Raw genomic sequence first — 18086 nt, 5'->3', positions numbered from 1 at the left:
AATCACCTCCTCGTTTGAATAAAATCTTTTTCCCGCCAGCCATTTCTTCATATTGGGGAACAAATAGTAGTCCGAGGGAGCCAAGTCTGGAGAATAGGGGGGATGTGAAACGAGTTGGAACCCTATTTCCATTAATTTTGCGACCACAACTGCTGAGGTGTGAGCTGGTGCGTTGTCGTGATGGAAAAGGACTTTTTTGTGGGCCAATCGTGGGCGTTTTTCTTGCAGCTCCGTTTTCAAACGGTCCAATAACGATGAATAATATGCACCTGTAATAGTTTTACCCTTTTCCAGATAGTCGATGAGGATTATTCCTTGCGAATCCCAAAAGACAGTCGCCATAATCTTTCCGGCCGAAGGAACGGTCTTCGCCTTTTTTGGCGCAGATTCCCCCTTGGTAACCCATTGTTTAGATTGTTCTTTGGTCTCAGGAGTGTAGTGATGTATCCATGTTTCATCCACAGTGACGAAACGACGCTTAAAGTCCTGCGGATTCTTCTGGAACAGCTGCAAACCGTCCTTGCAACACTTCACACGATTTCGTTTTTGGTCAAACGTGAGCAAGCAATCGCGGCACCCATCTTGCGGATAGCTTTGTCATGTCCAAATGTTGATGCAAAATATTATGTACCCGTTCATTCGAGATGCCCACAGCACTAGCAATCTCACGCACCTTCACTCTTCTCCATATCATATCCATCACCATATCATGGATTTTATCAATGATTTCTGGAGTAGTAACCTCAACAGAGCGTCCAGAACGTTCAGCGTCACTTGTGCCCATATGGCCACTCCGAAAATTTTGAAACCACTTATAAACTGTTCTAATCGAAGGTTCAGAGTCACCATAATGTTTATCAAGCTTCTCTTTAGTCTCCTGAGGCGTTTTGCCTTTCATAAAGTAGTGTTTAATCAACACACGAAATTCTTTTTCGTCCATTTTTTGAACATGCTACTAACTAAACATAACCTCGATTCGCGCCAGTGGTGCTATCTCTCTGACTTTGCACGGACTTTTCGAACGACCCTCGTATTTACCAACTAAAAACCACTGGATCGTTCAGAATGTCTCCACAATTATAAAAGTCGGTAATACTTGGCTAAAAATAAATTAATTAATAAGGGCTCAATGGGGGTAATTATTTATTTAAAATATTGAAGTCCGAATAAAAAAAGATTTAATATTCTTTGAAAACATTACCTACATTTGGATAATGTAATGTATTTTTTAATTAAATGTTTATTTGGAGTATTAAAAGACACAAAAGCATTCATTACTTGAAACTGTAAGTACTACTTGTATCGTTATTTATTTATTTATTTTGTTAAGGAACGTCAACATTAGAGGTTATTTTGCTAAGGTTATTTCCGGAGCTTTGTTTTTAGTGCAATTAAGAAAAAAATACATCGTCTCCGAGATAGTGTTCTCTCGCTATAAACGAACACAGTCCATAAACATGATTGTTATGAATTTAAGCTTTACTCGTATTTATTATGTACATATTTTGAGTACAGGTAGGCTAGCGTCCAAATTGATGTTAGGAAGCTCGTATTAGGATAAATATTAGTTCTTCTTATCAATTGAATGAAATGGGGCGAAAATCAGCCGAATTAAATTCCGTGATTAAAGATAAAATTGTGGCGTTATTTCAGCAAGGGTTTAGTTATGGTCACATAGGGCGGAAACTTACATTATCTCACGCGACCGTCCAGTATATAATTAAAAAGTTTATGACAAGTTCTACTGATAACGCAAAACGTTCTGGGAGGCCAAGAAAAGTTTCTGTGAGAGGAACGCGCAATCTGGTGCGGTAAGTTTCCAATAATCCCATGATAAGTGCGCGCCAACTCTTAGAAATCCTCGCGTCAACTTCAGGGACCCTTCTTACGCCGTAGACATCCGAAATCGCCTACATGCTGCTAAGGTAGAACTGCGAGAAAGAAACCATTCATTAGTGAAATCAGCAGCATGAAGAGACTGGATTTCGCTCGGAAGTTTGCCAATAAACCGCTGGAATTTTGGAAAAATATAATCTTCTCTGATGAGAGGTAATTCAATATTTTTGGATCCGATGGTCGAAAGTTTGTTTGGAGAAGGCGTAATAGGGAACTTGAAGCAAAAAACATAATCAAAACTGTTCAGCACGGAGGAGGCTGTGTGATGGTATGGGGCTGCAGGAGTGCTGCGGGAGGGGTAGAACTTGTCGTCATCGACGGAATTCTTAACGCTGAAAGGTACGTGGACATACTCCGCTATAATTTAAGCAAAAGTGCTGGTAAATTGGGGATCGAAAGCACATACTTCTTTAACCCCTTAACGTGCACGGTCGAGTTAAATCGAGCGCGCTAAACTGGCCAAACTGTTCACACTCGAGATAATTCGAGCGGCGTTGCACTTTATGCTACTATAATTTTTCACTTTCGAATATAATCGAGAATTGAAAATAATGTGAAAGCAAAGAAAAGCAATCGTTTTATAGATATTTATCATTTACATGGGATTGTAAGCTATAACACTTACTTATTCAAATATAAAATATAGCGGTTTTTTCAAAAAAACTGTGCATTAAGGGGTTAACAAGATAACGATCCCGAACATACAGCCCAAAAACGAAGGAATGGCTGCTTTATAATGCCCGGAAACAACTTGTCACCACCCCTCCACAGTCTCCGTATATAAACCCTATTGAAAATTTATGGTCTTGTTTGGAGCGGAAAATTCGAAAATTGAAATGTTTTTCCAGAAAAGAGCTCATAACCAATTTAACCAAATCATGGGAAGAAATCACATCTCAAGAGACCACTAAACCTGGAGGAATCTATGCCAAGGAGGCTTCAGGCAATAATAAATGCAAAGGGATTGCTTACCAAATATTAGGTCTTTAGTTTTGCGTTAATTATAACATTCAGACTGAGTGTATGAATACTTATTTTGCATACAATAAATTATTTTTCGGCTTTTTACATCTTAATTAGTCGAAACTTTGGAAATAATAAAATAAATATTTTTTGTTTAAATTAAATTAAAATTTAAAAAAAATTAAAGCCATTTGAGTTAATGGAACCTCTGCATTTTGGAAAATAAATCATCATTACGCTACGGCCGCCAATACATTTGTTAAATTATTTGGTTACCACTGAAAATTATAAAATTAGCATTTTTTTTTAGAAGATTGATGTTAGTAACTCGCTTTCATATATCGTAAGTTAGCATTTCTAAAAAATAAGAAATCTAATTAAAAAGTGCAAAATTACTAAAAGCGATCCCAGTAGTTTATTATTGTAAATCTCGGAATATGAACTCTCGAAGAGTCTCAACCTTAATTAATTTAAAATTATTTTGTTTTTTAAGTTTGTAGTTTAAAGAAAATGTTATTAAATTTAATTGAACACAATGTTAATGACAGTTCCTGATGTTTCAAGTATCATTTTGAAGTTGTAAAAACTCAAATCAATTATTTAGTTTGCCTATTTATTATTTAATTAATTTTTACCAAATAAAATAGTTTCGAAGCAAAGATAAAGCTATATAAATCTAAATGACAATCACACTTTTTGTGATGGGCAAATAAATGTTCGCAAAATTAACATTACACAATATTCAATTATCTAAAAAAGTGTGAATGGATTTAATATACACAATGATTTGGATAAAATGGACGCTACAAATGTGAGGTTTGTCCCAACGAATTCACATTCAACAAATACACATTGCACAGCTAGATGAGGGGATGTTCACACACCAGGGCAAGTGCTTGGATCACAGATATTTAGGGGCATAACAACACTTGGTTGGTTGGCTTGTATATATTAATCTCATGCTTGCTAATTGTGCGCCATATTTGTCTTTGATGTGATTTTGTTTTTATAATGGTTATTAAATTTGGTTGTTTGATAAGAATAGCTTAGTGTTCGAGTAATATTCTAATGCTGTATTGATCGTGTTGTGAACAAGCAAACGAACATCGTCCATTTTATAACTATTAGAATAAATTAAGTAATGAAACAATAAAAATATCCCTTATATTAAGAACGCCAAATAGAATTTAGACGAAATTCTCTTTCAAAATTTAACTTTCTTGCCATACTTGGTCTAAAGCTTAGATACATATGTAATGTTGCTGAATGAAACTGGTTAGGTACCATCAGAGCTCTAATAATTTCTGCTTCAAGTGATTTACAGTGCAATTACAGCTGCATACTTATCTAGAATGGTAAGTAAAAGTAGAATAGGTATTGTAAAAAGAGGAATTTCTTATAATATTGCAAGTTATTGACTTGTTCTTACTTAATATTGAATAAAAAAAAAGATGTGACTAAACAAGACCTATACATCGCACGTCGACTCAATAAAATTCGGTACACTGGCTCAATACCGCTAACAAAATGAAGTTCAAAAAGATGTTAAAAATAGCATGTAATTAACTTAAATTATCTTTTTAAAGAAATTAATTTAGAATAAAGATAATAGTAAGGTTCAGGTAGGCAACCATAATATACTGAAAATGAGACAAAAGAAAAAAATATATAATTCTTTCTATAAAGAAATAAAATTAATAAATTTAAGTTATGGGAAGGAAAATTATTAACAGTAAGCCAGATACTTTAATACCCGATTATAAATTTAGATATGAAATTGGCACAATTCTTCAGAGTGTTTACCAGACACACTGTCGCCTTAAGTAAGTGCAGAACCAACACTGTTGTAACAGGAGTAATATTAAGGGCAGCTGTGATGATGTTACCCTTCCCCCTCGTAGCCCCGAAAGTACTTTTCACGAAAAAGAAAAAGGAGCAGAACAATAAAGAGCAGTATTTACAAGGGAAGAGAGAGGGTGATAAGATTCAAGAAATCTGATTCAGTTTTTTAGAAAATTTCAAAAAGTTGAAATAAGTTTTTCTCAGCTAAATATTTAATTTTAAGTAATATGCAACGTTACTGAAACCAATCCGGACACAACCCCTTAGAGGGGAAATGGATTAGCCACTTCTTCAGGGTATTTGACGTCCCTGCGGGTATCCTAGCCTAACAACATGAACATGAGCAACATATACTGTTACACTCCAATACATTAACACAGTACACATAGGGCATAGTCATCTGTACAAGGTGGGGGCTTATTAGCTCGGAACCGTTGTGCAGATTGGGTCCAGGATGAGGAGGAAACGACCACTCACTGGCTGTCGAGTGATTGCGCTATGAAACCTCTGGAACTTTGAGACCAAAGGAGATAGTAGCGCAAAAAGAACTAGTAGGAAAAGTCCTCTACCTCTTTAGAAGTGGAGGTTTCGTCTACTGGATCTAAAAAAGAAGAAGCCACAATAAGCCTCTTTTGGCTGCGGTGCCGTGGGGCATAGGTCCCACCCTGATAATCTAATCTAATCTATGAACTCAGACTGGGATTCAGACATGCACTCTAACTCTATCAAATCCAAATATACTGTAGTCATAATTTCAACGCCATATAATCAACGTCTCTAACATAAGTATTCATAATGATTTAAAACTAACTAATATTCAATACTTCACCTCCTGAAGGCACTCAACTCACCCGCACCACTACTCATCTCATCCCATCTCAATTGCTCCAGACAATCCCTACCGCCGACAGAAACGGCTATCGCTAGGCGATTTATTATGCAATGCAGATAATAGCTAACTCTTTGTGAACCTGATTTTCAAGAACTAGTTATCAGATTATTTGTATGTTTATTATTACGGTTTTTTTTAAAACAAATAAAGTAAAGTTAAACTTCAATAAAGTAATTAAAAACAAGAATACATTTATTTCCCTTTAACAGTATGTTGGGCCACCATAGTAATTGTACCGCTTCTCGGAACAATATTGAGACGAACATTTTTCACGGTGAAAAGGTTACAGAGAGAAAGGTTTTCTCTGTATTTAATACACCAAGTATCATGGAGGTGCAAGAAATGCGAACTTCAAAGAGATATGAATGAATTTTATGGAAAAAGGTTTTAATTAATTTCGATATTTTAATGTATGCCAAGTTTGAAGGAGACCACAGGAGCCATCTACAAAAAAATCTTAGTAAAGTGAAAAATGGATTCAATGAAGTTGAGCTGGTGGATTTACTAAGAGATAAAGCTATTGACGGCCTTGAGACAGAAGCGTCCCAAAGCTAGTCGCATAAAGAGATACACTCGAGTTTACGAAAGCATGAACATAGAAAAAACTGTTCTTTAAAAAACTATTTAATGAATGAATAGAAGTTACGGAACGATCGCAATGAGCTAGAGAAAATAAAAACAAGGATAAAAAACAAAATAACTGCTAATCCATGCTGATTGAGTATGATTAATTATTACAAAGAATTATATTTCTGCCATTTTACACTATTTTCATGAAGAACCTATTGATGCAACAACACGGTTCAAGGTATCATTTTATTGCATCAATTAGTCACACTTCGTTATTCTCTTTACCATTCAAACTGACATGAAAGTGTCTACAGCAAAGGAATAGTAAATGTTTCAGTAAAAGCTAGTATTTAGCGACAAGGGTATGTGACACTCTATTCTCCGACTTTTTTTTTAAGCGTAAAAGGAGCATATTGTAGCATGAATCTAATTAAAACCTTTTTCTAGTGAAATCGTTATAATTTAATTGCTCCAGACGGGAGATAAAAAGAGTTTATACCGTTTTGTAAAGATACTCTTCGCGGTTATATCCACTAATTGAAAGAAATTATTAATTCCTCAACACCTAAATAACAAATGAATGAAATCTAAGATCTACTGACTGCTCAAACAGTCGGAACAATTTAAACCAGAGGCAATTAAATCCAAATATATTTTTTTAAATTATTATTTAATAATTATATATTGTATTTTTGAGCACAAAGATGCATAGAAATAATAATTTTTGGGGAGGAATTGGAAAGGATTGGGGAATCATAGGTTTGAACCTGCTCAGTAAATGACAACAGAGGCTTCTTAATGGCTACACAGGGGGCTACTTAATGACTACTCAGGGGGCTACTTCATGACAATGCAGAGGCTGCTTAATGACTACGCAGGGGGCTACTTCATGACAATGCAGAGGCTTCTTAATGACTTCGCAGGAGGCTTCTTAATGACAACGCAGGGGGCTACTTAATGACTACGCAGAAGCTACTTAATGACGACGCAGAGGCTACTTAATGACAACGCAGGGGGCTACTTAATGACAACGCAGAGGTTGCTTAATGACTTCGCAGGAGGCTATTTAATGACAACGCAGAGGCTACTTAATGACTACGTAGGGGCTACTTAATGACAACGCAGAGGCTGCTTAATGACTACGCAGGGGGCTACTTCATGACAATGCAGAGGCTGCTTAATGACTACGCAGGGGGCTACTTCATGACAATGCAGAGGCTGCTTAATGACTTCGCAGGAGGCTTCTTAATGACAACGCAGGGAGCTACTTAATGACAACGCAGAGGTTGTTTAATGACTTCGCAGGAGGCTATTTAATGATAACGCAGAGGCTACTTAATGACTACGCAGGGGGCTATTAATGACAATGCAGAGGCTGCTTAATGACTTCGCAGGAACCTATTTAATGACAGCGCAGGGGGCTACTTAATGACAACGCAGAGGTTGTTTAATGACTACACAGGGGCTACTTAATGACAACTCAGAGGCTACTTAATGACAACGCAGAGGCTACTTAATGACAACGCAGGGGGCTACTCAATGACAACGCAGAGGTTGCTTAATGACTTCGCAGGAGGCTATTTAATGACAACGCAGAGGCTACTTAATGACTACGCAGGGGCTACTTAATAACAACGCAGAGGTTGCTTAATGACTTTGCAGGAGGCTATTTAATGACAACGCAGGGGGCTACTTAATGACAACGCAGAGGTTGTTTAATGACTTCGCAGGAGGCTATTTAATGATAACGCAGAGGGCTACTTAATAACTACGCAGGGGCTACTTAATGACAACTCAGAGGCTACTTAATGACAACGCGGAGGCTACTTAATGACAACGCAGGGGGCTACTTAATGACAACGCAGAGGTTACTTAATGACTACGAAGGGGGCTACTTAATGACAACGCAGGGTCCACTAAATGCTCCTGCTTTTTGGAGGCTCAGCAAATTCACGGAACCATAATACGCCATAATGCATATAAGCGCAAACATACCATACATAAAGTACAAACTTGTAGACTATTGAAACCCCGGGGTGAGTTTCGAGCAGAAAGGTTTGTAATTTTCGATGCACTGGAGTGCGCTAATGAGCAGCTGCAAATGCATACTTTCTGTTTGGTAAGGCTGCCCATTCGGTGATATTAGAGTCTCTAGGCTGGGAACCGAAATGGACTCGGAGCAAAACAATGGACAAATATTGACCAAATAATTTCTCAAAATACTCCATATCTCAAAGGCGCAAATCTAATTTCCAATTCCTCCTTCCATTCCTTCAATCTGCTTTTACCCCCTCCCCCCAATAGTGAATTGAAGTAAGAGAAAAGAGTCTTCACATCAGATTTTTAATCTTTTCTTTGAGATTTTCTAGAGCCACAAGTATTTGCCTTAAATTGATTGATTACTTGACAAGAAAATATTTGGAATCAATAAAATATAAAAATTACAAAAAACAAAAATCAATAAACAGAGGGGAAGAAACAGCCACTGCAAGAATAAGGTTACAAGCATGTGCACAATAACGAGAAAAGGGACGCGTTCATAAGATTAGTCAAGGACTGAGGGAAACGACGCTTTGAAATTCGAGACTTATAGTGTTTGCTTGTGCCACAAGAATGAGAGAACTGCTGTCAACACGTACAGACGCACAAACCCCCTTTACAGCCATCAACATTTTCCCATCTAGTCAATGAAGAATCATTTGTCAACTTACGAGGTTTTTGTTTGAAGTATAATGTTTGCTTTTCTGATACTAAAGCACCTCATTCAAGAAAAATACTAGCTAGGATTATATCTAACGCAGCGTATCAAAATATTTCAGTCTTTGCTAAGGAAATTGGTGAACTGTATTCTTCATTGCACAGTTTATTGCACATTACTATTTAAATAAATAACAGCATCCAATAACCCCTATATGACAGACAATTTAAAAGTACATGTAGCATTTTCTTCCCAAAACTACAATTATCTATCGTAATTCCTATTAATGTTATTTGAGAAAACCAATCAAAAAGTAATTTAAAGCTGGATTTAGGGCAAATGTTCGGCCATAAGAAAACGTATGATTTAAAATGTTATGTGCCGTTGACTTTCGCTGGTGGACTAAGTGGAGGAACCTTTATATCTGCAAGGGATTATTATATCTGAATCCCCACCTCAAGATGAAGTAAACATTTAATGCAAATTAGTCATTTCTTCAATTATCATAAGAACAAATCTACAATGAAAATTTAGGAGAAATGTATATTGCAGAAAACATCAATTATGATTGCAAAATGTGTTATTTTTTAACGAAATATTGAATATTGAATCAGAAGACTTCAAAGACTTTGGTGAGCACCTAATTTTAGCGTATTACGCCCTTTTCATTGAAAGTTGCTAACATCAAAGAAGTTTTAATCAAGCGTAAAATTAAAAAGACTTCATCTTCTTCTTGTATAAAGATTCAAAGGAAATCAATAGTTTTTTAGTAGTTTACTCAAGATGAACGTTCAATAGCAACATTACTCAAAAGGATTATACTCAAAATTCGGAGAAGAGAATCAGTTAACAAATTTAACTTTCGCAAGTCTCTAAATTTGTACGTTAATAGTAAATATTAAGGGAAATTACGAGATTTTGTAAGGTTAAACGATTATTCGTGTTAAAATTTAATTCTACTATCTATAGGATGATATTAAAGAATTATTTTTAAATCAGCAAAATAGAAAGAAAATTATGTATTTACTGTTCCAGAAATGGCTCTAATAAATCAGAATTATTACGATGATTACCGTAACCTCCCACTTTAAAGATTTTAATAAAAGAAATTAAATAAAAATGTCCAGACAATTCTGTTGCAAGACAAAATAGACATATTGCCACAATACGAGGGTCGTTTGAAAAGTCCGTGCAAAGTCAGAGAGATAGCACCACAGGCGCGTATCGAGGTTATGTTTAGTTAGTAGCATCTCTTGGAAGAACACACACCAAGTTTCAGCCAGATCGGTCTATTTCTTTGTGTTTGGCATTCGTTTGAATCGAGGAAGTCGAGTGATTTTCAAAAAATGGACGAAAAAGAATTTCCTGTGTTGATTAAACACTACTTTATGAAAGGCAAAACGCCTCAGGAGACTAAAGAGAAGCTTGATAAACATTATGGTGACTCTGCACCTTCGATTAGAACAGTTTATAAGTGGTTTCAAAATTTTCGGAGTGGCCATATGGGCACAAGTAACGCTGAACGTTCTGGACGCCCTGTTGAGGTTACTACTCCAGAAATCATTGATAAAATCCATGATATGGTGATGGATGACAGAAGAGTGAAGGTGCGTGAGATTGCTAGTGCTGTGGACATCTCGAATGAACGGGTACATAATATTTTGCATCAACATTTGGACATGACAAAGCTATCCGCAAGATGGGTGCCGCGATTGCTCACGCTTGACCAAAAACGAAATCGTGTGAAGTGTTGCAAGGACGGTTTGCAGCTGTTCCAGAAGAATCCGCAGGACTTTAAGCGTCGTTTCGTCACTGTGGATGAAACATGGATACATCACTACACTCCTGAGACCAAAGAACAATCTAAACAATGGGTTACCAAGGGGGAATCTGCGCCAAAAAAGGCGAAGACCGTTCCTTCGGCCGGAAAGATTATGGCGACTGTCTTTTGGGATTCGCGAGGAATAATCCTCATCGACTATCTGGAAAATGGTAAAACTATTACAGGTGCATATTATTCATCGTTATTGGACCGTTTGAAAACCGAGCTGCAAGAAAAACGCCCACGATTGTCCCACAAAAAAGTCCTTTTCCATCACGACAACGCACCAGCTCACACCTCAGCAGTTGTGGTCGCAAAATTAATGGAAATAGGGTTCCAACTCGTTTCACATCCCCCCTATTCTCCCCAGACTTGGCTCCCTCGGACTACTATTTGTTCCCCAATATGAAGAAATGGCTGGCGGGAAAAAGATTTTATTCAAACGAGGAGGTGATTGCAGAAACGAATGGCTATTTTTCAGACTTGGACAAATCCTATTATTCGGAAGGGATCAACAAACTAGAGCAGCGTTGGACGAAGTGTATAAGCCTAAAAGGAGACTATGTTGAAAAATAAAAAAGGTTTAACCCAAAAAATTAAGTAGTTTTTATTTTTGCACGGACTTTTCAAACGACCCTCGTATGTAAAATTAAAAGCACAACAGTAAACGCGGTTTTAGCGAGAAAAGTGAAAATCCTATTTAAAATTGACACAAAATTTTTATTCTACTGATGTCCCACTTAAATTATTAATATATTACAGATAAAATCTGAAGGCAAGAATAAAATCTAGGGCTTCGAAATAGTTCTAATTAAGACTGAGCAAAATAATCCAAACCTCCAGCTACGAAACTTTGAGCGTTAAAAAACGGAAATAAGTCGTTACTTGTCAAAAATTTATAATTTGAATTGCACAAAAAAATATCGCTTTCAATTTTATGTTTATTTGTTCAGAAATATTTCTTTTTTAATTATTTCATTTTTATGAAATAAATCACCGATAGACGGACATTAAGAAACATGTTTGGTAAAGTCTTTAGAAAATAATTGATTGTTCTAATCTAATTAGAAGCCACTCCCTAAAAACATTACTCTACTTTTTTAGCAGTTGCTCGCTAACAAAACGTTTCAAAATGTTTGGATTAATCAAAGTAATTTAGAATTGAGAATTTAAAAAACTAAACAAACAAAAGTTACCTGAATTTAATCCAAATAATGGTTGCTTTGAACCATATATTAAACAAATAACAATTGTTATGGCGTGAGGAATGAGAATTATTGTTTAAAAACAATATCAGACTATATTCTACAGGAAACCACATTCTAATATTACCTTCAAATTAAATAAAATTAAGATTTAATAAAATTAACTTCAGAGTTGCCAAATTTTATGCTAGCATACTCTCTGTGAAAGGGCCGACGGCTGAAAGGCGCATGTCTATGGCAAAAAAAAAACAGTTCTGAGGGGAGGGAGATCTATGTGGAAAAGATTTCAATTTAATTAAAAACATGAAATTAGCAAAAACAAAAATTAACATTATCTCTGCTTTAAAATTTTCAATCGCGAATTTAACTACAAAATTAAAAGATTCTATTTAAAAACTAAATTCAAATATTAATACGGTTAATTTGTAAATATTTGAGTCTTAGTAGCTGATACAAATCTATATCCAGAGCAACAAGAATCGGACTCTATCAGTAAATAAACAACTGAAACTTTCAACATTTTTCGAATAAATTTGGCTTTTTGCTGTAGTATAAACTGTAGAAAATGGCAAAAAAAAATGTGAAATTTTATAATCAAAGGTAATGGAAATGGCAAACAAAGCTTGAAAAATAACTTAAGGTCATAGTTGACTTTAAGGCTTTGAATCAAGGGGTAAAAGTTGAAATACAATAGGTTACTTTGCTGAAAACAAATTGAGTATCTAATAAAGGGTAAGTGGTGAACCTCCTGCTAGAGGTAAAGTGGAATTAAACTTCAACGAAATATTTTTAAGGAAGAAATCTGATAAAATGGTAAAATTTGTTTTATCAAACTTAATGTTGTTGTTTTCACGATTAAATTAAATAAGTATATTTCAAGGTTTCAAAATTCTTGTTCTTTTGTTTTAGAATATGTTAAATTTATTAGCAAATTATTTATTACATTTTCTTTTTAGATAGCTATTTTTATTTAGACCAAATTTTTGTATGAATGTAGTATAATTTAGAAATAGTATGAATGAATGAAAAATTTGTTCTAATTTTATGTGAATTATGAAGTACCGGGAGGAAAAACTAGCATTCTATTAATTAATTTCGTTATTTTGTTGCAGAAAAAGTTGCAAATATCGTTTTCAAGGTAAAACTCTTGGTACAAGGTAAAGAAAATCCGGAAAAATTAATTAAATTTCCAGAGAACTTTCAAATATAAAAGATACTGAACCACTAACTTTCACTTCTTGATTGTATTAAGAGGAGCATCAAAGAAATTTAGCTTAGAAAAGTGGACTCAAAATGGAGGTATAAATTTACAATCACTCTATTTCAATAACCGCAAAAATTGCGTACAAGTATAACATTTAAATATATTTCGCACAACCTTTTGTTGATTATTTTAATACAAACATAACTGGTAAAAATTCGTGAATAAATGAGTGACCTAGTTTACTTTAGAAACACGCGAGTTACAACAGTGTGTGTTGTATGCTAGTAATTACGTATCAAAAATTGGGGACGCCATAATGCATGGCGTCCAACATTATTATACATAAAAAAGAAAAACGATGGTAATCACCGACGGTCTACAAAACTAGGATTTGTTTTTTTTAATCATGCATTCTTTAATCAACTTAGGAAATATAAAGCAAGAATCAAATGAGTTACTGCCATTTCTTACATTAACATACTACAAATTACTGACAAATAATTGGCGAATAAGGTTAATTGTGAAAGGTTACAAATACTTACAAAAATAAGGGGGAGGGGAGATAATGAAATGAAACAAAAACAAAACAAAAAAAAAGGTAAAAAAAAAATCGGTAATATCCTTGGGGGAAGACACTTCATCTGTAAGGAAGTCGCAAAGCAGTACTAAATGGTAAACTAGAGGGCGAGAGACTAGAGTATTTCGATAGGACACAGGGACCATCATAATACGGACGCAGCCTTAAAGGCGCCAACAGACTAACCCGCGCCCGGTTCCCACCAAAATGCAGTGGAGCGAGAAAAAAATGACGTCATGCGGACAGCCGTTCTCCTGCAGAGATTTACAGCCAAGCAACTTTTTGGACTTTATTTTAGAGTTTTTTTGATTCTTTATTTTATTTTCCAATATTCTTATTCAGAATTAGTGTAATATGTAATACTTGAATCATTTTACCAAAAACGTATTATTGATTGATCTAAAATTTATACATTTTAATTTTATACACTTGTTAATTTTATGGTCAATGGTTACGAAAATGAGTTCAAGGAAGACAACGACTTCACTGCACATTAATTAATGTCCGAATAATTTTTCAGTAGATTTTTATGGTTATTCAGGTAAAAATAGAAATTCTTTTTTTACTTTGTGGACATTGTGATCGTTAATTATATCATCTACAGAGCTACAAATATAATTACATTTTAACTTTATAATACTACTTAATATACAAAATTAAACGAATATTCAATAAGCACCTTAAATTTTGAATCTTAACTAATAAAATACTATTTCTATTTGAATACATTACTATTAAAATATATATTCATGTTAGTAGCCTTGAAGATGATTATCTAACAATCGAAACGTCAGCAAAGTATAAATCCATATTTTACCATTCCAGCTGTGAATTGAAAGATTTTGTTTCAAATTAGAACGTGGACTACATCAATAATTTCAATAAAACTATCATTAATCTGTTTATAGGTAACCCCAAAGTCATATCTTCCTTAAAATAGATTCAAATTAAAATTAAATTGTGGGCAGATAACTTTAAAATATTAAGAATTCAAAGATTTTTGAAAAAATTATTTGAAATCAAAAAAAGCAAAAACTATTATCTTTCAGAACTCCCAACAAAACCCCATAAATCCTTCGCAAACTATTTCTGCAACAGTAAATGAAAGAAATGCAATCTGATAAAATTTACTTAGTACCTTTTTCGTACTCAGAACCGCTATGATAGCAAAAATATATCCTATTTATTTTCAGTTTAGAATGAGGACAAACTTTATACGAAACAAGAATTTAAAATAACTTTTTGTCTTCAAGTGATTCTGGTTTTATTTAATTCATAAATGAGGACAAACTTTATACGAAACAAGAATTTAAATTAACTTTTTGTCATTAAGTGAGTCTGGTTTTATTTAATTCATAAATGAGGACAAACTTTATACGAAACAAGAATTTAAAATAACTTTTTGTCATTAAGTGATTCTGGTTTTATTTAATTCATAAATGAGGACAAACTTTATACGAAACAAGAATTTAAAATAACTTTTTGTCATTAAGTGATTCTGGTTTTATTAATTTCATAAATGAGGACAAACTTTATACGAAACAAGAATTTAAAATAACTTTTTGTCATTAAGTGATTCTGGTTTTATTTAATTCATAAATGAGGACAAACTTTATACGAAACAAGAATTTAAATAAAATTTTTGTCATTAAGTGATTCTGGTTTTATTTAATTCATAAATGAGGACAAACTTTATACGAAACAAGAATTTAAAATAACTTTTTGTCATTAAGTGATTCTGGTTTTATTTAATTCATAAATGAGGACAAACTTTATACGAAACAAGAATTTAAAATAACTTTTTGTCATTAAGTGATTCTGGTTTTATTTAATTCATAAATGAGGACAAACTTTATACGAAACAAGAATTTAAAATAACTTTTTGTCATTAAGTGATTCTGGTTTTATTTAATTCATAAATGAGGACAAACTTTATACGAAACAAGAATTTAAAATAACTTTTTGTCATTAAGTGATTCTGGTTTTATTAATTTCATAAATTTTGCATAAAAGTGAATAAATACATTAAAATAAAATTAACCTAATTGAAAGAAATTGTAGCTGAACCGACAAATAAAGTAAACTAGTTCTAAGATTATTGATTTAGTTTCAATTGTTGGTTACTGATTTTTTTCTTAATATGTACAAATATCTAATCAAAATTTAGGAATAAATGCATTTTCCTTTAGAGCGAAATTCAGATTAATAAAGAGAAAGCCATCTTTAATCTGAAAGTAATTTCTATCGTCCACTACTTTAATTTCAATAATTATGATGGATTATTGAATAGATAATAATTGACTAAATAGGGGGAACAACAAACTACAAACCTCTGTCTTTTCAGCAAATATTTCGTTTTAATTTTCAACTTAGTTTATAGGGAACCATATTTACAAATGTTGGAAAAAAAGGTCAGTTAGAGAAAGGATTAAGGAATGTTTATGTTTTTTAGAAACGAAGTACAAGTAGTAAAGTTTTTTGTTAATTGTTCAGTTTTCTTTACCAACTTTTATCTCTCCATTTTATTCTTTGAAATCGCTTTTCAAACGCGATTTTACTTTACTTCTAGTTCCAACAAACATCTTTCTTGTTAAACAAATAAGAGGCCATGTAGAGACGCTTTTTTTTAATAAAATGTAAAACAATTTATGATAGATAAAAATTATATCATCCAAACTCTGTTAAATTATTAAAAAAAAGAAAAAAAAGTTGGCTATGATATTATTATTGAAAATTATTAAATTTATGTTCAATAGTTTTAGAAATAAATATATTTAATAAATGAAATTCAAATTTAAAAAACAAATTAGGAAACACGAGATTATCTGAAAAGTTAGTAGACAGTAGTAGTACTATTGCTCTGAAATTTAGACAATAGGTGAATACAAGAGAAACAAATTAAATTTAAACAAGTTATTAAGACATCAAAATTAAATAAAACTGGAAATTATGAGGCCATCCTGAGTTAATTATCAGCGCGAGAGAAAATGATTTTATATTTAATAAAATTATAAAACGAAATTATTTAATGAAATAATTTTTTAATTATTATAAAATTCGTGTAATTCAGGGGACATCTTAAATATTTTTATGTGTATTGTCAGATATTTCTATCTGAGATGTAATAATTACTTTTCTGAGATTCGTGACTTGGGGGAAGAATTCTAATTTCAAAACTTAGCCATATTTACACATGATGCCTTTGTTTACTTATGCATTCATATTATTGATTTTAAATCAGCTACACACTCCACAAATGGAAAGTAATTGATGGAGTAGTTTAGGCTGGCTGTTCACCTGTCAGTTGCAGATGTGTTTATTAAAGTGGAAATTTCTTTTCAATTTCCTAATGATCAATGGATTTCTATTTAGAATTATTTTCCTTTTTTCCGGTTCAAAAGGAGATAAAAAAAAAATTCAGAAAGGCAGAGATGATTGGCTCTTCTAGATTTAGATTATTAGAATTACACATTTACTCGTATAAAACTTGTGGCAATTATTTAAACTTTCTAGAGTGTAAAAGTAATGAACTTTAGATGCTCAAAACTAAGTAGGTTAGACTTGAAACTTTATACATTTTAATAGCTTTAAACTTTCCTCGAATTTATGAAATGGATTAAAACATGAAATGAAAACCATGAAACCAGGTGTATAATATTTGGTAGTATTTAGGAATAAAGGTTTCTATTTTGGATAAAATCAAAAGTTTGTCGTAAGACCTGATACAAATTGATACAAATTATTTGTTGCTATGGGGAAACTGGATAAGGTTTCCAGTGAGTGATCTAGAACAGCTGGTTACAACGAAGAGGTCAGACAAGCTCAATAGGGGCGTATCACATAGTTGACTAGGTCATAGCAATTCATTAATCTCATAAAATAATTTAGAGAATTATTAGGCCCGTTAAAATTAAGATTTAAAATGAATTAGTAAAAAAAAAAAAAAAAAAAACGGGGAGGTTACTCTTGTTATCTATTGCAATGCATACACATTTACTTAATGGGTAATTAGATTAAGGTTATTTTAAGGTAGCCAAATTTTCTTAAATGATTTGGGTTATTAAATTAATATCTTTAAATGACTCATTTGGAAAATGCATTTGAAGTTATTTATTTATAATTAATTTTAAGGGATAATTTGTAACTAAGCATTCAAGGGGAGTTTTTTCTTTTTTTCCTTTATATTTATAAAAGATTGACTAAGCAGGGTACACAAATATTGGGTTTTGAATTTACCTGACCTACCTCAAAAATCAACCATGTTCTATAAACACTATACTTTTGGCGCACTGTAACTCATTTTAAAAATCTCCTTAGCACTTTTATTCCATTTCTTTTTTTTCGTGAGCACAAAATTTCTGATTTACACGTTGTCATGGACGACGCTTGGTTTGTTGTTAGATTTGTGTGTAAGTGG

At 33.2% G+C, this 18086-nt stretch overlaps 1 protein-coding gene across 9 annotated transcripts in view; it reads right to left on the bottom strand.

The window, feature by feature from the left end:
• Sh (Potassium voltage-gated channel protein Shaker) overlaps positions 1–18086 on the bottom strand; it is an 820486-nt gene that overhangs the window by 717680 nt on the left and 84720 nt on the right. The gene's annotated exons all lie outside the window — the stretch shown is intronic.

This window comes from Rhodnius prolixus, unplaced genomic scaffold, assembly GCF_049639745.1.
Source record: "Rhodnius prolixus isolate KJV_2025 unplaced genomic scaffold, Rpr scaffold_2, whole genome shotgun sequence".
Lineage (NCBI taxonomy): Eukaryota > Metazoa > Arthropoda > Insecta > Hemiptera > Reduviidae > Rhodnius > Rhodnius prolixus.
Note: the sequence above shows the minus strand (reverse complement) of the source record. Positions and strands in the feature narration are given on the sequence as shown.